The sequence below is a fragment of the Anabrus simplex genome, chromosome 5 (genome assembly GCF_040414725.1).
Source record: "Anabrus simplex isolate iqAnaSimp1 chromosome 5, ASM4041472v1, whole genome shotgun sequence".
NCBI lineage: Eukaryota > Metazoa > Arthropoda > Insecta > Orthoptera > Tettigoniidae > Anabrus > Anabrus simplex.
In genome coordinates this window covers 424,748,900-424,774,726 of record NC_090269.1, presented here as the reverse complement: position 1 = coordinate 424,774,726, position 25,827 = coordinate 424,748,900, and the positions used below count along the sequence as shown (strand labels likewise).

The 25,827-nt window shown below is 41.7% G+C and overlaps 1 pseudogene; it reads right to left on the bottom strand.

The window, feature by feature from the left end:
- Nucleotides 1–3,271: 3,271 nt before the first annotated feature.
- On the bottom strand, nucleotides 3,272–25,405 carry LOC136874602 (cytosol aminopeptidase-like; annotated as a pseudogene).
- Nucleotides 25,406–25,827: the final 422 nt, after the last annotated feature.

Sequence of the window (25,827 nt, the reverse complement as noted above, 5' to 3'; positions counted from 1 at the left end):
CTCCGTTGTTCGCGACACCACCTTGAAGATTTCCTTTTACGTTGAGAAGATTTTCAAAATATTCCTTCCACCTGTCCAGTGATTCCCTGGGATCTATTATGAGTTCACCTGAATTACCCAGAAACACTGTTCATTTCCTTTTCCTCTCCCTTCATAAAATTCTTTATTACTGTCCAGAAAGGTTCCCTGCTGCTTGAGCTATCTTTCCAAGTTATTACCAAAATCTTCCCAGGACTTTCTTTTGAATTCAACGACTGCTTGTTTCGCTCTGTTTCTTTTATATGTGTACAATTCCCTGTCTGCATCAGCCCTTGTTTGGAGCCATTTCTCATAAGCATTCTTTCTACGTTTACAAGCTGTTCTCACTTCATCATTCCACCAAGATGTTCGCTTTTTCCCATCTTTACACACAGTCGTTGCTAGGCATTCCCTTGCTGTTTCTACCACAGCATCCCTGTATGCCACCCATTCTCTTTCTATATCCTGAACCTGCTTACTCTCCAGTATTCGGAACTTCTCACTAATTATATCCATGCACTTCTGTCTAATTTCCTCGTCCTGGAGATTTTCCATCCTTATTAGTTTGCAGACTGATTTCACTTTCTCTATCCTAGGGCTAGAGATACTTAGTTCACTACAGATCAGACAGTGGGGTGTTTTATCGAAAAATCCCAAAAAAACCCGTACATTCCTAACAGATTTCCTGAATTGGAAGTCGGTTAAAATTTTTTTTAAAAAATTTATAAAAATGCTATTTGTTCGGGGCGTCGGCCTAAGAGGGATCTTTTGCCCTTACTTGCACCATGTGATATAACCCTGCGTGTAATTGGAATGGAGGAAGTGTAGAGTGTGAGGAAAGGAACGTTAAAGACGACACAAACGTTCAGTCCCCAGGCCAGGGATATTAATAACTTACAATTAAAAACCTCTGACCCAGCCGGGAACTGAAAGCGGGGCCGCCGGGTGACAGGCGGACGCATTGTCCCCTACACCGCGGGGCCGGACTGATTAAGATACAGTCTATTATGGATCTGGTAGCCTTAGCCTTCCATGTATAGCGGTGACTAGCCTTATGCTTAAAGAATGTATTCATAACTGCTAAACCCATACTGGTACAGAAGTCCAGCAGACGCTTCCCATTCCTATTAGCTTTCAAAGGCATGGGCGAAATTATCAATCGTTTAACCGAGTTTAACTGTGATGTTTAAGGTAACATGGGGGATTCGTTATATCCATTTCCTTGGAATATTTTAAAAGTAATTTCGCATAAAGGAATGTACTTTTTATGAAATACATTTTTTTACATACAAGGTGAGTTGACATGGAATAATCCATGTACTGTAATTTCTTTCAGCCTTTACAACATTATTTATTACCTTAATTTTATTCTAGGCTTTTTAATCTAGGCTGCCTCCCATTATGAGGAACGTAGGATCAAGTTTGTTGAGATGGAGGAGAGTAGCACCGTAAACTTAGTACCTACTGTTGGCGTCGGAAAAGTGCGCAGAATGGAGAAGGTGGAAGACCGTGTTTGTTCACCTGTCTCAATAAATGTAGGTAGGGAGATAACAGTCTACTTTTACTTAGGCATACATTGAAAAAAAAATATTCTTCTCAGGTTAATTCCAAGTTTCGAAAAACCCCCATAGCTTACAGCAGGGATGGCAAACCTTTTCCGACTAGCGTGTCAATTATTTAGTCTAGTTTTTTATTTTGCTATTTGCTTTACGTCGCACCGATACAGAGAGGTCTTATGGCGACGATGGGATAGGATAGGCCTAGGAATTGGAAGGAAGCGGCCGTGGCCTTAATGAATTAAGGTCTAATGTGAAAATGGAAATCCACGGAAAACCATCTTCGGGGCTGCCGACAGTGGGGCTCGAATCCACTATCTCCCGATTACTGGATACTGGCCGCACTTAACTGATTGCAGCTATCGAGCTCGGTTTACTGTCTAGCGTGCCACCTGTTATTTTTATTTAAAATCGTCATGAAAACCCTCATTACGCTCGTTTAGGTATTAGTTTGCATTACATATAAATCCATTCGAGTGGATCTTTCATGATTTTATGCAAACATAAATGAAAATTATATTTCAAAAACCGGTAAATTTTATGAGTAATGGGACATATTTTTGCTTTAACCTAACACAATTTGTGAAAAATATTGCCATAAAAGTAACCTCCGTGGCTCAGGCGGCAACGTATTGGCCTCTCACCGCTGGGCTCCGTGGTTCAAATCCCGGTCACCCCATGTGAGATTTGTGCTGGACGAAGCGGAGGCGAGACAGGTTTTTCTCCAGGTACTCCGGTTTTCCCTGTCACCTTTCATTCCAACAACACTCTCCAATATCATTTAATCTGTCATTCATTAATCATTGCCCCAGAGGAGTGCGACAGGCTTCGGCAGCCGGCACAATTCCTGTCCTCGCCGGTAGACGGGGACTTCATTCATTCCATTCCTGACCTAGTCGATTGACTGGAAACAGGCTGTGGATTTTCATTTTCATTGCCATAAAATTAATTGTGACATACTTCTTTATATAAGAGTAATGTTAAAATGTGCTGTGTTGGTAGATTTTCGACCTATTTATTCTTTCTTTCTTAATCTGTTTACCCTCCAGGGTTGCTTTTTCCCTCGGACTCAGTGAGGAGTCACACCTCTACCGTCTCAAGGACAGTGTCCTGGAGCATGATACTTTTTTGGTTGTGGGATACAACTGGAGAGGAGGACAAGTAGCTTGCCCAGGTGGATTAACCTGCTATGCTGAACAGGGGCTTTGTAAGGCAATGGAAGGTTGGGAGGCCGTGGCCTTAAGTTAGGTACCATCCCGGAGTTTGTCTGGAGGAGAAGTGGAAAACCACGGGAAACCACTTCGAGGATGGCTGAGGTGGGAATCGAACCCACCTCTACTCAGTTGATTTCCCGCGGATTAGTGGACCCTGTTCCAGCCCTCGTACCACTTTTCAAATTTCGTGGCAGAGCCGGGAATCGAATCCGAACCCGGGTCTCCGGCGGTGGCAGCTAATCACACTAACCACTACACCACAGAGGCGGATATGTTAACAACATTCACATTTGTTAGTATGTTATGCGGCGTGCCACAGAAGTCGCCATCCCTGGCATATAGTAGCAGCTAACTGATGCAACATTAATGAACCTGAGCTATTACGTAGATATTTCTACTGAAAGTTACCACTCTGTTACCTAATTTGAGGAAGGTAACCGTTAAGGAATAAAAAATATGATTTTACCTCGCATAGGTTTGAGGTCAAGGGCATGACTTGCAAACAAGGGCTGATATGAATTCAATCAACGTCCTGGTCGGTCGTCCTGACATTCCTCTTCTTAAATATGGGTGGTCTATACCATTCTCCTTCATGACACCGAAAGTATCCAAGTGCATCCATTCCCCGCAGGGGACAAACTCGTGGAGGAAAGCTGCTGCTTTGCAGGCACCACCTCCTATCCCTAGCCCAACGTTCCTGATATCCACTGACTTACACTTAGTCATTTGCTGAGTGTAATAATTCCATAGAGGTAGACGCCACATTCTATCACCGGTGTGTATCCCAGCCATGTGTATCTTGTCCCATAGATCATCCGAGTTAGTAAACACGCCCGTGGCTGCTCCCGCCAGTCCCCTCTTCACATCTTTGGTTAGAGTTCCAACGTCAACTATGAATTTTGGCCAGAAATTTTGAGCGTAATATATGGTATCAGCTAACATTAATCTTCCTTCACAATCTGTGTTTTCAACTAAAATGTTCTTGCCATTCATAGCTGTCACCACATCTCCCGGTTTGTATGCAGCACACCCGGGCATATTTTCACACAAGGGAATGAGACCTCTGATATTGATTGGTAACTGAAGAGCTGCCAAAGCTCGCGCTGTAGCCACGATACAAGCAGCTCCAGCCAAGTCTCCTCGCATGTGTCTCATATCGTATCCATTTTTCAGGCATATGCCACCACTGTCAAAGGTAACACCACTTCCTATCAAAACAATGGGCCTTTCTTCGTATGAAGCTCCGTAATAACTGAGTTCAAGAAATATTGGAGCTTCACACGATCCTTTAGCCACACTAAGAAATGCTCCCATTTTCTGGGTCTCTGCCCATCCCTGTACTTTAACCTCTACATTTACACCGGATTTACACAACACTTCCACTGCTGTTTGAGCGAATATGGTAGGCGTCATTAGATTCGCAGGTGTGTCCATCAACTGTCGAGTGAGATTCTGGGCAGCAGCTTTGTGAAGACCTATTTGCCAACCTGCCCAATTGCAGTCGTCATGCAAATCAAGATGAGGAATCCGAATTTGTTTCTTCTTAAATTCTTGATACAACCAAACACCAAGAGCGGCTCCTTCGGCTGCAGCTTCCGCATTTCCGAAACCTTCTACACAAATCCTTAGGACATCAAGCTCTTGGAGTTTCTGACACCCTACAGCTGCGGCTCTCCTAATGTTTTCCTTACCGTCATCTCGTTCTTCGCATACGTTATATCCAGTACATTCTTTACCCAAACCAACGACAGCTACTTTTGAAAATTCCGGCTCTAAATTGAAAAACAACCGGGCAACTCCCAGCTTAGGCGTAGGTCCTGATACTCTTAAGGCATCGAATAACTTGCCTTCTGTTAGGATGTTGTACTTTTCCGCCGATGGAGTAAAACGCACCGCTTCTTCATTTTCTTCGTCTGAATAAACTCCCAACACAAGTCCTTTATTAGCTTTAGTTTCTCCGGCACAGCTACCGCTAGTGGTACCAGCGGGCACAAGTGGGTTATTTGACTGGAACCTCATTGAGGTTAAGGCACGTAGACTTCGTACCGGACTTAACAAGAATTTTTTCACAGATGAGAGAAGCATTATTACTTCATAAATTTGGAATTATTTCGGAAGGGAAGTGAGGGAATTTTGATGAACCTAACACATAATTTTGGAATTTTGGTGCCAAAACGACTTGCCTCCTTCTGGTTTACATGGTTACTAAATTTACCGTTAGTCCATTGTTGACAGTTGACAGTTCGTGTAGTCAAAGCTTATAAACTTTTAAAATGAAAAACACGGCACATGAACATGTCGAACCACCGCCGTGTGTCGAACATAATCAGTTGGCTTCTTTAACTTCTGGGTCGCCAATCACCGTGACTGACAACTTAGTGGGCTTAAATTTCTCATATAGAAACATTTCTGACAAGAAGAAGAAGAACAGTGAAGCAATGATTCTATTCTGTTGCCATTGATGCTTTCACGGCCCGTACATAGACATGATATAGGCTTTAGGGCTTACGCCGTGTCAGGAAAATAAGGTGAAAAATAAGGAAGCCTTTCTCGTGGACAGTCGAGATATTTTTCTGAAAACGCAGAACAAAGTTCTTTGCGAAACGCAAAGAATTTCACCTTATGTTCTTGAAACGACATAAGCCCAAAAGCCTATTTCATGTCTATAATGATTATATTTAGATGAGGACAGTGTGAACCGAGACTCTCCACGTTCATTTTCGTCTCGTGATCCAAATGTTTACCCGATATATTACACACGGAATTCATTTCCATAGAGATATTCCTTCCTTATTATTATTATAGGAAGATAGCACACAATGTGCTAAGATACCAGAGAAATGGAGATACTCCATCATGAAACTCGTATACAAGGGCAAAGGCAAGACAGATGATCCAGATTCTTATCGAGGTATAGCTTTGGAGAATACGGGGCTCAAGCTCCTGTCCACTCTAATACTTAACCGACCAACAGCTCTAATGGCCTTAATGATGCCTGATGAACAATTTGGCTTCCAGAAAGGGCGCTCAACCACTCATCCTATCCAATGCCTAATATAAAACATTACTGAAGCTCTCCGTCTTTCAAAAGGAAAATTTCATGCACTGTTTATAGACAATGCTAAAGCATTCGCCTCTCTAGACCGGAATGTACTAACAAATGAACTGGCACAACTTATAGGTCAGGATCACTACCTATACAGGATAATTCATTCACTCCTACCGAAATTTTTTATATATATTGACGATAACCTGTCTAGATCAGAGACAATCCAGCAGACGACGGGAGTGTTGCAGGGAGATCCTTTAAGTCCGATATTGTTCAACATTGTCACAAGGGACGTAGTTGAATCAATGACCAGCGAGAAGGTGTCCATTTACATATATGCTGATGATATGGCGTTAGCCTTAACATCACATAAAAAGCTACAGGAATCGTTTGATAAACTTATTGCTTGGCCGAATACAAACGGTCTAAGTATTAATGTAATTTTTTTCCTATTTGCTTTACGTTGCACCGACACAGATAGGTCTTATGGCGACGATAGGAAAGGAAAGGCCTAGGAATGGGAAGGAAGCGGCCGTGGCCTTAATTAAGGTACAGCCCCAGCATTTGCCTGGTGTGAAAATGGGAAATCACGGAAAGCCATCTTCAGGGCTGCCGACTGTGGGATTCGAACCCACTATCTCCCGGATGCGAGCTCACAGTTGCGAGCCCCTAACCGCACGGCCAACTCGCCCGGTAGAGAAAACAGTCCAAATGACATTTAGAAGAGGTGGGAAACTCCCAGCTGCAGAGTACATAAAATTCAAGAATAAAGATTTCGCCAGGATCAATTCCTACAATTACTTAGGCGTGACTTTACAATCAAACGGAAAAAGTTTCACCAAACACATCAGAGACAAAGCAACCTCAGCAGCCGCAGCAATGAATGACATCAAGGTTCTTCGACAATTATCTACAGAGACAGCAATAGCCCTATTCCACTTCAAGATCTCCCCCATCAGGACATACAGTACACATTAGTGATTATCTGAAAGAACAACCTAGCTGTACTAGAACGAGTGAAGGCCATGTATCTCAAGAGAGCTCTCTGCCTGGCAAATAACGCTCCTTCGAGGTTAACCTATGAGCTGACAAGACAACCCTTCTATATAGAAGATCTACGATTAAGATTACCATTGCCTTCCACGACACAACACCAAGCCTTACTTCAAGAGCTACAGGATAAAAAAGCCAATATTTGGATAGATTTCTACCGAACAGACGCCATGATGACGTCAGAATGGAAGAATTCTGGCTATGACCTGCGACACACCATGACACGCTTCGCGGTCCATGGATTTCACTACAAAATATGCAATAGAAAGTACTTCCACGAACCAGATGGAAAGTGTGTTTGTGAACTGTGTGGAAAAATTTGCCAACGGTATCACGCAGAGCTGTGCTCCAAAAGAACAGTATCTCTAGTTGAACTATGCAATTTCCTATATGCACATTGTGTGCTATCCTCCTACAATAATATCATGATTGTATTCATTTATTATTTGTTCTAATATCTTCCCACAGCATCTACAGATTCCCATGATGAGTATGAGCATGTAAGTCATACAGTTATTACTATGTAAAATTACATAATAGTATTTAGAAATTGTAGGTATTTAAAATATCTCGGTGAAATCACCCTAGAATGACATGTCTTAAGGATCATCATCATCGTCGTCGTCGTCATGAATTAAAGGCTACGACTTGTTGATATAAGTATCCCTGTCCATCATCAGCTGTCCTCTATAGAGCACAGTGCTGCACTCTGGCATTTAGAAGATAGTTGCTTAATGAAAGAACTATAAACAGTATATATAACCAATTTCAATGATAATGACGCGTGTTCAAAGAGTCGAAGGGAACTGTGCTGTGGTAGGGTGTAATTTTACGTACCAAAATTGTCCTGTTGAAACCAAGTTTTCCTTATTATAGCGCTTAAATTATAGCGCTGAAGCGGAAAACAACCGACAGAAAACCACTGATTCCTAGTCGTAATTCTCGTGTTTGTAGTTGGCATTTTGTTCATGGTTTACCCATAAGAGGAACGAAATTAAATGGCGTATGGCTTTTAGTACCGGGATGTGTCCGAGGACTCGCCAGGTGCAGGTCATTTGATTTGACACCCGTAGGCGACCTGCGCGTCGTGATGAGGATGAAATGATGATGAAGGCGACACATACACCAAGCCCCCGTACCAGAGGAATTAAACAATTATGGTTAAAATTTCCGACCCTGCCAGAAATCGAACCCGGGACCCCTGTGACCAAAGGCCAGCAGGCTAACCACTTAGCCATGGAGCCGGACATAAGAGATACTGATAGTCCAGGATACATACCATCCCTATGCATGACCCTCACCACCTAAGGCAAGGCGCAGCTGAGAGAACTGCGGCTAGATATGAGACATGTTGTTATCGAAGCACGTAAAGGCAGCAACGCATAATTTGCTACTTGATTATCCTCTGATGTAAGTACACGAGCCTCGATGGAGTGTTTCTTGAATGAGTGCTTTCTTCAGAAATGTGGTCTTCAATTTTTTTTCCATTATCGCCATGTCTCGTAGATTATCTCAAGTTCATATGAGACTGAGGATGATTTTCACTTTGAAGAGCTTCATTGCTGTCTTGACTGATAGCCGTGACAGGTTTTTTTATGTCGTTCATTGCCAATAGTGAGTGTGTGGGTTCTCTCTTTAAGGTGTCTTGTGAATGCTTCTCCGATTAAGTCTGATTACGCAGTTTCATAAGTCACTTTCACTGTGCTCAACCGCACCACAGGCTATTTTCTCAACAATGAAGTTATAAACGGTGTGAGATTCCTTTTTACACTTGGTTTGAAATGCCATATGTTTTACCTTATCGCTTGTTTCAGTTTGGCAAAGTGAATTTGAGCCTTCAACGTCGGCTGGTAAATAACACGGTTGTTCGTTTTGTTTGTGGTGAAGCAACCGTTCAATGATTTCCCCCTTTCGAGTACATGGCTTCAATATCATTCTCCTGGTATTCCCACTGCTCTTACGATCAAGGGTGACAAATATGCATAGTGCTGCAATATGTACCTGTTAGCAAATTTCTGTCGGGATCGATCTATAAATAACTAAGAAATAAATTATCAGCCATATTTCATCATCATCATCATCTGTTTACCCTCCAGGTTCGGCTTTTCCCTCGGACTCAGCGAGGGATCCCACCTTTACCGCCTCAAGGGCAGTGTTCTGGAGCTTCAAACTCTTGGTCGGGGATACAACTGGGGAGAATGACCAGTACCTCGCCCAGGCGGCCTCACCTGCTATGCTGAACAGGGATGGGAAGAATGGAAGGGATAGGCAAGGAAGAGGGAAGGAAGCGGCCGTGGCCTTAAGTTAGGTACCATCCCGGAGTTTGTCTGGAGGAGAAGTGGAAAACCACGGGAAACCACTTCGAGGATGGCTGAGGTGGGAATCGAACCCACCTCTACTCAGTTGACCTCCCGAGGCTGAGTGGACCCCGTTCCAGCCCTCGTACCACTTTTCAAATTTCGTGGCAGAGCCGGGAATCGAACCCGGACCTCCGGAGGTGGCAGCTAATCACACTAACCACTACACCACAGAGGCGGACATCAGCCATATTTAGCAGGCTAAAAAGCTACTATAGGTTTTCAAAGCGCAAAAACATACAAATAAGCTTACCTTGAAATTGACAACGTAAGGAGGTTGTTTCTTTCAGTCAGTTTCCTGATATTTCTCTTGATATTTCTTTTACGTGCATAACATGGTTACTATCTTAAAGTTGTGCATCTTTCCTTAAAACAGAATCCCTGAAGTTAACTTACGGTAGGCCTATATACCATTTTATTTCACAGAATCCAACTCAAAAGACTGACGAATCAATTTTGCACTTACGAAGTGATTTGTGAGAAGGCACAGATATCATACCAACAGTTTACCAGTCTAACCACTAGAGGCGCAACAGGTACGAAACAGCTTCACTCGCACGACGCCTATAGCGTGGTGTAGTTCTCACCTCCTATTATTCTTTGAATATCCGAGGTCTGCGCCTTCTCTCCTACGATATTATACGATATTCTTGATCATGATGATGTGTTTCAGGAAATGCAGTATACATTTAATTTTCTTCATTTAACGTGCATTCCTCTCCTACTTCCTGTAATAATTGATCCTAGGTTTTTCTGTCCACTTGGATATTATAATCTTCTTCCATAACACTTCTGCTCTGCCACAGGCTCTGTTTTTCTAGCGTCCACGTTTCTTCCATACAGTAGATGAATGATTTTGTGAAAGATTTGTTCGTATCCAGGTGGTGGTGGTGGTGGTGGTGGTGGTGGTGGTGGTGGTGGTGATAATTGTTTTAAGAGGAAGTGCAACTGGGCAACCATCCTCTATATAACATTAATTAGAGAGAAAAAGTGGAAGGGGTCTGACACTTCGAAAAATGAAGGTATCGGCCTAATGAAAACAACGGTGTTAAAACGAAAGACTCCCTAGGCCTAATACCGACGGGGTCGGAAAATAACAAGAGTTGACCAAACAAGGTCGGATAGGATAGTTGAAAGTGAGGAGCCTGGCACAAGTAAGTGGAAGCAATGCCAGGACTCACCTCAGGGCTCCGTGGTCTCCAACTCACCTTCCAATTTCAGAGCCCCTGGGGGCCCTTTTAGTTGCCTCTTACAACAGGCAGGGGATACCGTGGGTGTTATTCTACCGCCCCCACCCACAGGGGATTTGCTCGTATCCAAGCTGATATGCTTGTAGGTCTTATGGCGACGGTGGGATAGGAAAGGCCTAGGAGTTGGAAGGAAGCGGCCGTGGCCTTAATTAAGGTACGGCCCCAGCATTTGCCTGGTGTGAAAATGGGAAACCATGGAAAACCATTTTCAGGGCTGCCGATAGTGGGATTCGAACCTACTATCTCCCGGATGCAAGCTCACAGCCGCGCGCCTCTACGCGCACGGCCAACTCGCCCGGTCTCTTCACTTCTATCATTACATCTGTTATACCTAAATAGCCCTCCTCTGCGAACCATGTGACCTTGCCGTGGTGGGGAGGCTTGCGTGTCCCAATGATGCAGATAGCCGAGCCGCAGGTGCAACCATATCGGATGGGTATCTGTTGAGAGACCAGACTAACGAATGGTTCATCGAAAGGGGGGTAGCAGCCTTTCGGTAGTTGCAAGGGCGGCAGTCTAGATGATTGACTGATACGGCCTTGTAATAATACTCAACATGGCTTAGCTGTGTTGATACTGCTACACGGCTGAAAGCAACGGGAAACTACAGCCGTAACTAACTCCCGAGGACATGCAGCTCCCTCTGTATGAAGGATGTACTGATGATGGCTTCCTCCCGGGTAAAATATTCCGGAGGTAAACTAGTCCCCCATTCGGATCTCCGGGTGGGGACTACACGAGAGGGGGCGATCATCAGGAAGATGGATACTGACATTCTGCGAGTCGGAGCGTGGAATGTTAGAAGTTTGAATCGTTGTGGTAGGTTAGAGAATCTGAAAAGGGAGATGGATAGGCTAAAGTTAGATGTAGTTGGTATAAGTGAAGTACGTTGGCAGGAAGAACAAGATTTTTGGTCAGGCGACTACCGAATTATCAACACAAAATCAAACAGAGGAAATGCAGGAGTTGGTTTAATAATGAATAAGAAAATAGGACAGCGGGTAAGCTACTATGACCAGCATAGTGAAAGAATTATTGTCGTCAAGATAGACACCAAACCAATGCCCACCACAATAGTGCAGGTCTATATGCCTACTAGTTCAGCGGATGATGAAGAAATCGAAAGAATATATGAGGAGATAGAAGATTTAATACAATATGTAAAAGGTGACGAGAATCTAATTGTGATGGGAGACTGGAATGCAGTGGTAGGCCAAGGAAGAGAAGGTAGTACAGTAGGAGAATTTGGATTGGGACAAAGGAACGAAAGAGGAAGTCGGCTGGTTGAATTCTGCACTGATCATAATTTAGTCCTTGCCAATACTTGGTTCAAACACCACAAACGACGGCTGTATACGTGGACGAGACCTGGAGACACTGGAAGGTATCAAATAGACTTCATTATGATTAGGCAGAGATTCAGAAACCAGGTGTTGGATTGCAAAACTTTCCCAGGAGCAGACGTGGACTCTGACCACAACTTGTTGGTCATGAAATGCCATCTGAAGTTGAAGAAATTGAAGAAAGGAAAGAATGCAAAAAGATGGGATCTAGACAAGTTGAAAGAAAAGAGTGTGAGGGATTGTTTCAAGGAACATGTTGCACAAGGACTAAATGAAAAGGCTGAAGGAAAGACTATAGAGGAAGAGTGGAGAGTCATGAAAAATGAAGTCAGTAGGGCTGCTGAAGAAATGTTAGGAAGGAAGAAAAGATCAACTAAGAATCAGTGGATAACTCAGGAGATACTAGACCTGATTGATGAACGACGAAAATACAAGAATGCTAGAAATGAAGAGGGCAGAAAAGAATACAGGCGATTAAAGAATCAAGTGGATAGAAAGTGCAAGATAGCTAAGGAAGAATGGCTGAAGGAGAAGTGCAAGGATGTCGAAGGCTGTATGGTCCTGGGAAAGGTAGATGCTGCATACAGGAAAATCAAGGAAACCTATGGAGAAAGGAAATCTAGGTGTATGAATATTAAGAGCTCAGATGGAAAACCACTTCTAGGGAAAGAAGACAAAGCAGAAAGATGGCAGGAGCATATCCAACAGTTGTATGAAGGTAAAGATGTAGATAATTTCGTTCTGGAACATGAAGAGGCTGTTGATGCTGATGAAATGGGAGACCCAATTTTGAGGTCAGAGTTTGACAGAGCTGTGAGTGACCTAAATATGAACAAGGCACCTGGAATTGATGACATTCCCTCTGAATTACTGACTGCCTTAGGAGAAGCCAGCATGGCAAGGTTATTTCATTTAGTGTGCAAGATGTATGAGACAGGAGAAGTCCCATCCGATTTTCAGAAGAATGTTGTTATAGCTATTCCCAAGAAAGCCGGTGCTGACAGGTGTGAAAACTACCGCACCATTAGTTTAGTATCTCATGCCTGCAAAATTTTAACACGTATTATTTACAGAAGAATGGAAAAACAAGTTGAAGCTGAGTTGGAAGAAGATCAATTTGGCTTCAGAAGAAATGTTTTTTTTTTTGCTAAGGGCTTTACGTCGCACCGACACAGATAGGTCTTATGGCGACGATGGGATAGGAATGGCCTAGGAGTTGGAAGGAAGCGGCCGTGGCCTTAATTAAGGCACAGCCCCAGCATTTGCCTGGTGTGAAAATGGGAAACCACGGAAAACCATCTTCAGGGCTGCCGATAGTGGGATTCGAACCTACTATCTCCCGGATGCAAGCTCACAGCCGAGCGCCTCTACGCGCACGGCCAACTCGCCCGGTCAGAAGAAATGTAGGAACACGTGAAGCAATCCTGACTTTACGTCTGATCTTAGAGGATCGAATCAAGAAGGACAAGCCCACGTACATGGCATTCGTAGATCTAGAAAAGGCATTCGATAATGTTGATTGGACCAAGCTATTTATGATTCTGAAGATGATGGGGATCAGATACCGAGAACGAAGAATTATCTACAATCTGTATAAAAATCAGTCTGCAGTGATAAGAATCGAGGGCTTTGAAAAAGAAGCAGCAATCCAGAAAGGAGTGAGGCAAGGCTGCAGTTTGTCCCCTCTCCTTTTCAATGTTTACATAGAACAGGCAGTAAGGGAAATCAAAGAGAAATTTGGAAAGGGAATCACAGTCCAAGGAGAAGAAATCAAAACCTTGAGATTTGCCGATGATATTGTTATTTTATCTGAGACTGCAGAAGATCTCGAGAAATTGCTGAATGGTATGGATGAAGTCTTGGGTAAGGAGTACAAGATGAAAATAAATAAGTCCAAAACAAAAGTAATGGAGTGCAGTCGAACGAAGGCAGGTGATGCGGGAAATATTAGATTAGGAAATGAAGTCTTAAAGGAAGTAGATGAATATTGTTACTTGGGTAGTAAAATAACTAACGATGGCAGAAGTAAGGAGGACATAAAATGCAGACTAGCACAAGCAAGGAAGAGTTTTCTTAAGAAAAGAAATTTGCTCACGTCAAACATTGATATCGGAATTAGAAAGATGTTTTTGAAGACGTTTGTGTGGAGCGTGGCATTGTATGGAAGTGAAACATGGACAATAACTGGCTCAGAAAGAAAGAGAATAGAAGCTTTTGAAATGTGGTGTTACAGAAGAATGCTGAAGGTGAGATGGATAGATCGAATCACGAATGAAGAGATACTGAATCGAATTGGTGAGAGGAGATCTATTTGGCTAAATTTGACGAGAAGAAGAGTTAGAATGATAGGACACATCTTAAGACACTCAGGACTTTTTCAGTTGGTTTTTGAAGGAAGTGTAGGGGGTAAGAACGGTAGGGGTAGGCCAAGGTATGAATATGACAAGCAGATTAGAGCAGACGTAGGATGCAATAGTTACGTAGAAATGAAAAGGTTAGCACAGGATAGGGTGGCATGGAGAGCTGCATCAAACCAGTCTATGGACTGATGACTCAAACAACAACAACAACCTAAATAGCAGAAATGTTGAACTCTTCAACTATATGGTATTGTCAGTTTTGATGTTCATTTTGACTGCGTTACTGCTTTTTCTTACAAATGACGTTTTAGTCTCTTTGATGTTTATCTTTAATTTACGTTCGTTCAGGATCCTAGACATCACTTTAAGCATTCCGTTAATTTTTTCTCGGAGTCAGTGAAAACCTTCACCATTAATTATCAGCCACTCCTTTCACCTTTTGCTTCATACTCATGATAGCTGTGTCAGCAAGCAAATTAAACAGACATAGATAAGGTGGACATCCTTGCCGTTCTCCCTTCCTGTTTCTTGCTTCCTTGTTTATTATTGTTGTTTAATTCTGGTAAATCAGATAAATTAATCTCTTATTTTTCCAGTCCATGCCGTTTTTCTTCATAGCTTGAAATAATATCTTCCAGTTTACTGTGTCAAACACTTTCAAACGTGAGGTAAATATTCCAGTCTTGTTTCAAGAGTCATACGTAAGGGAAAAATTGCTTCTGTCTTTCCTCTACCTGACCGAAATCCGATTTCACACTCACAGAAATAGTTTTCTTTTTTGGTGTTTAGTGAATGCGAACATTTTACAAAAGAAAGAAGGAGTTGACAAAATTTGGGGCTGGTCTACGTGGCTAATAATAATAATAATAATAATAATAATAATAATAATAATAATAATAATAATAATAATCCTCAGCTCGTAACTCGGATCTCTGCCACGCGCCACCAATGTCTACATTGTATGCCATGGACTGCCGAACGAACTTACAGTACCTCTCCTGGGTTTCAACCCGCGATCTCGGGGTTTGGAGGTCGACACACTACCACTATACACAGAAGAAACTATTAAGCCAATCACAGACGGTACTTTCCTCGATATAACTTTACACTTGGCTCGTAGATGCGCTTAATGACGGCTTCGACTTCGTAGCTGGCTTTTATGGGCCTGCAAACGGTCGACTCTGGTATAAGATCGGAAGCAACGAGCTAGAACAAGACCGACTACAATATATCAAACCTTAATGCAATTATCGATTCGCGCCTCCGTAGGCGAACGTTTGAGAAATGTGGTTGGTTCATATCTGTGTTTAGATTGTGTTAAAAAGTGTTATTTTGATCAATGGTGTATTGTTACGTACACAAAGTAAGTGGAGCTATACCTTCACCTGAAAACATAATCGAACGTTATAATGGCCGCATTTATATTCAAACAAACAAGTGTTGATAGGAACATTGGTGGTGTTGGTGATTATTGTTTTACGAGGAAGTACAACTAGGCAACCATCCTCTACTGTATATAACACTAATCCGAGAGAAAAAATGGAAGGGATCCGACACTTCAGAAAATGAATGTATCGGCCAAAAAGGCCTCGAGTGCTCTAATACCGTCGGGGTCGGAAAAGAACAAGAGTTGACCAAGGGAGGTCGGATAGGATAGATGAAAATGAGGTCCCTGGCACAAGTAAGTGGAAGCAATGCCAGGACTCAGCTCATGGCCTCGTGGTCGCCAACCCACGCTACCAAGTTCAGATTCCCTGAGGCCCCCTTTAGTCACCTCTTACGACAGGCGGGTTTTATTCTACTACCCTCACCTACAGGGGGATGATAGAAACATTAATCAATACTACAACTTGTAAATGCTTTAGGTAACACACATAAATAAATAAATAAATAAATAAATAAATAAATAAATAAATAAATAAATAAATAAATAAATAAATAAATAAATAAATACACTATTGATTTGTACTTAGCTTTGCCAACTTCCTGCGCTACCTCTTCCCAAAGCTTTTTGTGTAGCTCATGTGATGAGTTCTACAAGGCTTCTCTTTTAAACATTACTGACACAAACAGCTCATCGATTTTCAAGTCAAAATTTACGTAAAATGTACGTTAAATACAAAAGCAAGTTCACATTTCTACCTGGACAGAAGCTTGGGGAAACAGCCCAGTTCGTTCGCTAGGATAGATGCTTAGCAACTACCCAGGGAGCCAAGCCAAGCACTTCAATTCGTTCTTGGAAGTTCGTTTGCTTGGATGAATCATCCTAGCGACTATCCACCATCATTCTAGGGGCTAAGCAAGCCACCTCTGGTGCGAACGTAACGTAAGAGGGGCTATATGCCTGAAAACAGCGTTCCTTGCAGATGCAAGTTCATAAAGGGCAGCCATCTTTCGAGTTGTCCTAACAAAGCGAGTTGGCGACAGAACATAATGGTGAGCTAACATGGCGATTGTGCATGGCGACTGAACATTCTGAGTTTTAAGAAGTGGAAGGTTAGATTCTCGCCTTCAAGAATGCCAGCAGAATGCTCATCGTATGGCTGCACTAATCGGAGTAAGATGATTGATATGTTCCATTTTTTCAGACTTATCATAAGTGATGATTTCTTGGTACCTGTTCATCTTTGCCCTTGAGCATTTTTGTTGCCATTTGGTGTTGGTGTATCAGGCGCGCCGACTTTCGGTAATGATTGGGGTGGGGGGCGCATGATCAACATGAATACAGGCATGTGTAATGAGGAAAATCTATTAATGCAAACATTCCTATATTATAACAATATTCACATTAAAAAAATCAGTAAAAACAGAACAATAATAGAGCTTTTTTCTCAAATACATTTTTGAACGAGTCTTATGTGCGGAGTTTTCAATGATATTCGCAGGTAAACAGAAAAATAGAACTTGATTCATAAATACAGTAAATATTTCGATGGAATGTTTTACGTACGAAGCTATGGCCACCCCACCCCACAAGGCTCCTGTTCAGCATAGCAGGTGAGGCCGTCAGGGCGAGGTACTGGTCCTCTTATCCAGTTATACTCCCGACTCAAAGTCTCACGCTCCAGAACACTGCCCTTGAGGCGAAAGAGGTGGGATCCCTCACCGAGTCCGAGGGAAAAACCAACTCTGGAGGGCAAATGGATAAAGAAAGAAAAGAAAGAAACGAAAAAGTTAAAACCAAACAACACTGACTTATCACAAGTAAAACAATTAGAACTGGCTTTATAAAAACATTTTCTTAATACATATCCTATTACCGTACTGTATATTATGCATTTCATGAGACGAAATGTGAAAAAGCTCTATCACCAGATGCCCGCTTTCTAATTGCATTTCTTGATATAAAACCATCTACCACCTTCGCAGACTACCATACTCCACGTTTTACATCCAGGAGGAGAATTCTGGGGAGGCAAAATGGTACTATGACCTCCCCTCCACAAGATCACTTTTTTTTTGGGGTGGAGGCGGAAAACGCTTTGCCTCAGAAAGCCGGCGCCGCTGGGTGTATGATTCATTGAACATCGATAACTGGGTTCTTTCTTATTTCCCCCATAATGATCCTGAAGGCTCCGTATCACTCTCTGTGTCTTTGGTTTGATGTAGGCCTATTTCAGTCAGACGTGCACCAAGCATGGTAAATGGAGTGTTTTACTGCTACCTGTGAAGTTTATGAAATGTTTATTGCAGATGTCAGTCGCATTAGTGTTTAGAATTTGGCTACACTTCATAATGGACAATTTTCAGGGTTACCTTTCAACTAGTAATGGCAGAATGATACGGTTAAAAAAAAAGTCACCTACATTATAATAAATATTTTTACCGAGCGAGTTGGCCGCAGGGTTGCGCAGCTTGCATTCGGGAGACAATGGGTTCGCTAGTGGCTTTACGTCACACTGACACAGATAGGTCTTATGGCGACGATGGGATAGAAAAGGCCTAGGAGTTGGAAGCAAGCGGCCGTGACCTTAATTTAGGTACAGCCCCAGCATTTGCTGGTGTAAAACTGGGAAACCGCGGAAAACCTTCTTCAGGGCTGCCAAAAGTGCGATTCGAACCCACTATCTCCAGGTTGCAAGCTTACAGCCGCGTGCCTCTATCCGCACGGCCAACTCGCCCGGTACAATGAGTTCGAATCCCGCCGTCGGCAGCCCTGCGGTTTCCCACTTTCACATCAGACAAATGGTGGGGCTATACATTAATTAAGGCCATGGCCCATACTTTCCCAATTCTAGCCCTTTCCCATCCTTCTGTCACCGAAAACTTTCGATGTGCTAGTGCGACGTTAAACAAGTCGCATAAATAAATAAATAAATAAATAAATAAATAAATAAATAAATAAATAAATAAATAAATAAATAATGACAAACACTTATAGTGGTACTCATGGGGATGCAACAATTTTAAAATATGATCATAATGATGTTGTAATGTACCGTAAGGCCCTTCCGTTTTAAGGATTTCCTCCATAAAATACTCCTTCATGTTCACAAATTTTATTGTATTTTACGCTTAACCACAACAGCCGAGCAAGGTAACGCTCTTGTTCCGGATTTCATGCCTTGTTCGTATGTCGTCGTGTGTCGACTCTCCTTATATCCTTTTCGAACTTCCCTACAATCAGCTGATCGTGACGTTGACGTCGCTCCATAGATGAACAGGCGCTATCCACATTCTATGATTATCAATGTTCTAGGATTTCGGCTAATGGTCTTTAAATTTGCACCAGTGATCCTATAATGCGTATTTTTAACATTTTTTGTCTCTTGACAGCCACGCCCCCTTGCCTATGTGTTCACTGGAAACATGGCGGGCGTTTGTTCAGTTAGCTTCAGCCAAGCAGCGCTTCCACCTCTCTATGTTATTCTAGCTCGTCGGTCGGAACGCTGAGACTTGGCGATAGTAATGGGCAGAATCGAATACTTTGCAGAATCGATTACTATGCACCCGAGAACATTTAAGAATCGAAACTTACATTCGAAACCAAGTTCTCGAATCTTAAATAAGTCGAGTAACTGAAATGTAAGCGAACTCAGGACATCAAGAACAATTAGTGTCCAGGAAGCGTTTTAATAAAGGCTAGCCTTGTACGGTGTATATATATTATTTGACGAACGTACAAGAAATTTTAAATTGTGACTATTTTATATAAATTTGATATTACGCCCTTGGTTGTTGTCAAAATGTGTATTTTCATTCTCTCAATCCCCCTCTTAATTCATTTAATTTTCTTATTTGTCTACTATGTATTTTCATTCATATATTACATATCATTTGTGTAAATTAACATTTTATTTCACCGAGAGAGTGACCGCGTGGGTCGGGGGACTAAGCTGTCAGTTTGCATTCGGGAGAGAATGTGTTCAAATCCCACTGTCGCCAGGCCTGAATATGGTTTTACGTGGTTTCTCATTTACACACCAGGAAAATGCTGGGGCTGTATCTCATTTAAGGCCACGACCACTTCCTTCCCGCTCATAGCCGTTTCCTATTTCATCGTCGCCATAAAACTTACCGGCACACGTGTCGACGGAAAGCAAATTCTGAAAACATAAAATAAAATAAAAACATTTTATTTCTCCTAATATGAAGTATAAAGAAAGCAAACAATTTATTGTGAATGATTTGTTTTCAGATAGTGATCTATAACCATTACACCATTCTCGGATTCTGCATAAAGAGGAACCAATGTGGTCTAGCTTTGGGATTTTCATTAGTGAATACCTCGAGCGGAAGTATTCAATACTTTTATCCAAGACCAACTACAATATATCAGACCTTAACCGACCTATCGAAACTGTCCATAATGGCGGCAGCTGGAGTGCTAGCATGCGTTTGTTTTGATTTGTGTAAGCCGTGTTGTTACCAAATATTTACGGAAATTTGAATATTATTAATCGTATATTATATTTATTTATAGTCTTAAGAAGGTTACAGATCCTCTTTCAGTGCCGTAAGAAGCTATTTGTTCTCAAAGAGCTTATTTATTCCAACAATATCGGTGGTGATAAAGTTAATGTTGATTCTCGTGTTCTTCTCTGAAAGTTTTTTCCTTAATTTTTAATTACCTATGCAATATGTTTATAGTTTAATGTGCTGTGTGCCTGGATGTAAGTAAGAGCTTAAGTGTTCCCGTTTCCAAAAGACCTAGTATTAAAACAAAATTGGGTTAAGAGCATTCGTAAGGAAAACTTCGAACCGAATCATAGGACTAACAATGTTGTGTGGATTAATCATTTTATCATTTTTGAAATCAAACGTATTGTTAGAGAACACATTATATACCCATAGAAGATGGTGATCTAATTCGAGTGCCGCGCAAACTTCCGAATTTTAAACTAATGATGCCTATCCTAGCATTTGCCTTATCAGCCAACGTACTACAAAGAACATTAAATCAGTCCCAGAAATCATGACTAATATTTATGATAAATCTTAAACGGTGGCGCAAGAATGATGTAATAAATTTTCAACGTTTTACAATGAACATGCGTAAACTAAACCTAACCCCCTTTCCCGTGGAGTGAACATTAAGATTGTGTTCTTTTATATAAAATACAATTATGCCATAAATTCTGGTGAGTTTTAAGCTGACGAGTGCTTTAGATGGTCAAGTGTATCATACAAATATCGCTTGTACCTACTCAACAATATAGGTGAATTTTGGAGGGTTGAAATTTTGTTGGAGAAATTTATTTGCGTGTTTTACGTAATGGGCTGTGGTTAATGGTGGTGTGAAATCTATATATCGTATTTGCTGACCGGAGATTTTTATGTGAAATATTTTTATACGCTCTGTCCGTTCCAACCTGACGTTGATACAATAATTCTTCCTTCGTTATTTTCACCTCTGAAATTTCATTTAGACTTACAATACGCTATAACGCTACTTTTGGTGTTTAATTATTCATATTTTGAGTTAGTGAGTTACATTTCATGACGTTTGACTTGTGATATTTTCTTTAGGTGACTCGAAATAAACTTGCATAATCTTTCCCTCAACCTCTCATATCGCACGCCGATGTCCGCCATGTTTATTCTGGATTACGGTCTGATGTAATTGTAGTTGGTCTTGTTTTATCAGGACTCGAAATATCTCGAGAACTTGTAATCGACATTTTGGTCTCGAATGCTCCCATCACTGCTCTTAGCCTACAAGGAAAACAAAGCCTGCCCAATAGCCACTCATAGCTGTCCGCCCTGTGGATGCTATATTTGCCGCTAGAGGCGCTGCAATTCAACCTCACATGAACACCTCGGTTGGCGGTATTTCTACACGCTGTATGCTTACTGGTGACGTCCACTGCGAAATTTGAATGTTAATACAGATAGAAATAATGAAGCTCAATAATGATTTTGTTTTGTCCGAATCCTTGGCTGAATAGTCAGCGCTGACGCCTTCGGTTCAGAAGGTCCCGGATTCGATTGACGGCCGGATGGGTGATTATAATCACGTCTAATTAATTCTTCTGGCTCGGGGACTGGTGTTTGTGTTTGTTGATACAGTGATTACTTGACCTCAGATTTTTAGGTGCTAAAATGTTATTTTAGCTGCCTAAAACAGACTCTCAAATAGGCTCTACAATATTCTAGGCAGCTGCAGTTTAACGTATCTTAATATGCATTACTTAAAACACCGTGTTGGATTTGCTAAATTGATAATAATTCGTTATGGGGAAATATAAAACAAATTTCACTCACCTCTTGCTGCAAACGTCGCACAATATAATTTTACCATCCAATGTGAAACTGGTAAATTCTTGTAAATTGAGGATGAATTGGAACCTGACACTTTCGGCTTAATTCACACATTGACCAAATGGGAAAAGGGTATTGTTAAAATACGCCAATCATATTACAGTGGTGTACTGTTGCGTACCGTGTTGTAAACAAGGCTCTAGAAATAAAGTTCCTGGAACTAGTTTCCATGAATTCCTTTGCCAAGAACTAACTAGGGAATTATGGATTAAAGCAATAAGCAGACAAGGTATGGTACAGTAAATACGCAGACCATGTGACGGCAAAAATTAGGTTTCTTATTATTATTGTTCCTGTTCTGATGATAATATTTTCCTTATTCTGTTGTGTAGGTGGTACCAAGGATATTTGGTAAGAGTTGTCGAAGACCACATGCCATGTCAAGAGTGTGTTGATAAAATTAGTAGTATCCAGAGTCCATCTCCACTAACGTCATTAATAAAAATCAAAGACAGAGGTGGTCTCACGTTTCAGGTATCCAAAGCCAAGTTTTGTATCACTGCTGATGAAACTGGGGCAAGTAAAGGACGAAATGTTATCGGTAACGCTGGGCAGTCCAAAAATAGCACAAACATTAACCGAAATACTGTTGCCACGTGTTGCTAAAAATCCTATTCTACAGTGTGGGAAAAGTGATCATCCTGAGGAACAAAGCAGAATAATACTGTAGAAGTTTCTGTACTCCTCTGTCACTAACTATGCTAATGGCATGACAGATGAGTATCGCCGAGAATACTTCTCGAGAAGAAAAACAATTTATGAGAAGAAAATATCAAGGAAAATATTTAAAGTCGTTCCTTTTCACTGAAAATCTACGGTGCGGTAGTAAAACTATCTAGTGCAGACCTTATATCCTTTTAAATGCCAGGCATAAATTGCGACAGTTTTATGTGTAATCTGAAATGAAAATCCACAGCTGAATTGAACTCCTAGGGGTAAAAGGTGAACATTTATTATTTTCTACTTCATTCTGCTCAGTAACGTATATAATATACAGGAAGTATAGTGTAGAGGTAAATTTGTGCTGGTTTTAACTCCCGTTAACAATGCTACTGAGTGCTGATGTGAGGTGGTATACTAGCGCTGCAGCGGCCAAGACGCACACTGCCAGGCGGACACTGTTTCTGAAGAGAGCACTGCGAGTGAGCAGGCTTTGTATTCCTTGTAGGCTAAGCACTGCTTGGCCAAGACCAACTATTAATCCTCAGACCTCAAGGCAGGTTTCGATTAATGGCAATATGGCCGTGGGTGCGGGCCAGGCGTAGGTTAAATGTGATTGTGGATACGAGTTTAAAGTAATAATTGTGAAATAGGTATTTCGAGTGGGCATATGATCGTACTTCGTGATTTTCAATACTGATACGGAAGTATTTGTGTCTCCAGTCGCTTTTACGTGGAAGCTTAAAATCCCTGTAGGTTAATTATTTCGTGTTTCAACGTGGTACCGTACAGGTTATGTGTTTGTTTATCCACGGCCGACTTGATGCGTCGCTCTAGCTAGGAGCGCAGCGAGAGATCCAGTCGGTCGTGGTTTATCATTGTGTTTGAGAGGTGGTGTTATAATAAAATTATTGGCGTTTACTTAGAATGTAGTGTGCTGTATTGTGTACCTCTCTGCAGGTCAAATTACGGAAATTCTTCGCGTATGTCTGCCCTCTCCATTTCGAGAGAAATGGATTCGGTGCATTGATAGGGAAAATTTTGCTGTAAAAAATGAACTTGTCGTGTGCATCAAATATTTTACTCTAAGTTCATAGTCCGCAAAGATATTATATTTCCCGTTGAGAATAGTGAACCTATTCGCTTCCCTAGGAAATATCTTAAATTGTCCACTGAGACCTGTCTCTCGCATAACATTTATTTACCTCGAGGAAGAAGGTGCCCTAAAAAGCATGAACAGCAACTGCCACTGAGAGACGAAGTAGCATTTAAACATTGGTGTGAAGATGATACAGATATTTTCAGCCTTTTAAGACAAAAATATGAGTCCATTCAACGTGATTGCGAAATATTATAATGTTCTCAAGACCTACAGTAGATTTTCCATCAATATGAAAGTGACGAGTGACCTAGAAGTGCAAGTGTATTTTAAAATTATTGGTTTACTAGCAGAAAAATTAAAATTGATATTAGGATATTACGGCCAAGGCAACCTCAATTGTGAGAGATAAAGAAAATGTGAAATTTTGGTAAGTGACCTTGGTAATTACAGAGAGAGTAGTATTGAAATGAGTGACATAATCTTTATTTTGGGGAACTTTCTGAAAATAGAGCCCTTGTTTTAGCCTTGTATTAACCTTTGAAAGTAACATTAATTGTTCAAGTGATGTGTGGAAGTGTGATGTTTCTTCGTCAAAAATTATAAAGGACTGTGTAAAAATTCTGGCCGGTAATTTTATCAACAATTATACGATCTCAAATGAAAAATTGCCAAGAAACTTCAAAAGAGGAGTTGTAGGATGTGTGTAGTTTCTAGTTTTAGTCAACTTCAATATTTTGGTGAATGATGCATAATAGGATAATGGGTCACAGTGTTAATGTTCGGAAAACTACTTATTTGTTTGGTGCTGTGTCGATTTTTTAAGTCCGTATTCGTGTTTTCAACGAAGTGACATTTGTTAGGCGTTGATAACTTGTTGGTTATTGTAATGCTTTTTTCTGTTGCCAGTTATTCAACGTCACACTAACACATCAAAAGTTCTCGGTGACGGAAGGATAGGAAAGAGGTAGGAGTGGGAAGGAAGCGGTCGTGGTCTTAATTAAAGTACAGCCTCAGCATTCGCTTGGTGTGAAAATGCGAAGCCACGGGACACCATCTTCAGGGCTACAACGATGGGATTCGAACCCCTCCCATCTTCCGAATGCAAGATCACGGCTACTCAACCCTGACCGCGCGGCCCTGAAGATGGTTTTCAGTGGTTTCACATTTTCAAACCAGGCAAATGCCGGTACCTTAATTAAGGCCGCGGCCGCTACCTTCCCACTCGTAGCCCTTTCCTTCCATCCATCGCCAAAACCTTTCGATGTGATAGTGGACGTTAAACAAGAAAAAAATCCTCTAGATAAAGAGCACGTAAAATTACTATTTCTCTTTTACGTATCAAATGCTGTTTTTTAAAATCCTTCAATAAATATTTTCGTACTGCAATATTCTCACGACCATTATTAGGTTACTCCTCGCCACGTCAGCTTTGGCCTGGTACGGCAGCCATGTTTTTTCTGTGTTGTGGTCTGAGTATTGTAGTTGGTCTTGGCTTGGCGAACACCACCTAGATATCTAGGTGGTGTTGGTCGAGCCCTCTCTTTCCCCGCCTTCACCTGATCGCCAGAGCTCAGATCGTCCATATCGCCGCCCCCGGCCAATTCCTCTTCCCATTTTTCCACATCCACCAGTATGCCCACCCCCTCCTCCCAACGGCTTCCTCCCTTCTCCCCTTCCAACATTTGACCTCCTCCGTCTTCTCACCGCTTCTCTTAACCATTTAACCGCTTCCCTCCGTCTTCTTACTTTACACATCTACCCCGGCACTTCCTTCTAAATTCCACTTCCTCCCTTGCATTTCACATCTTCCCTCACGTATACCTTGTATCTTGATAACACATGTATTTGTAATCACATCGTTGTACTTACCATTTGTAAATCTGTCAATAAAGCTCTAGATAACCTACACACCCTTAACCTCATCTCCTTAACTTATCCATTCATACTTAGGCATAGGCACAATTCCCCTCCCATCTTCTACATATTCACATCCTTTAACCACCTCCTTCTTCCGTCACATCTCCCCAACCCGCCCGCATCTCTTGGCCAGAGAGAGGGCGTTACCCTCTAGGTGGCCCGCTCCACCCCTTCAGGGTGGGGAATG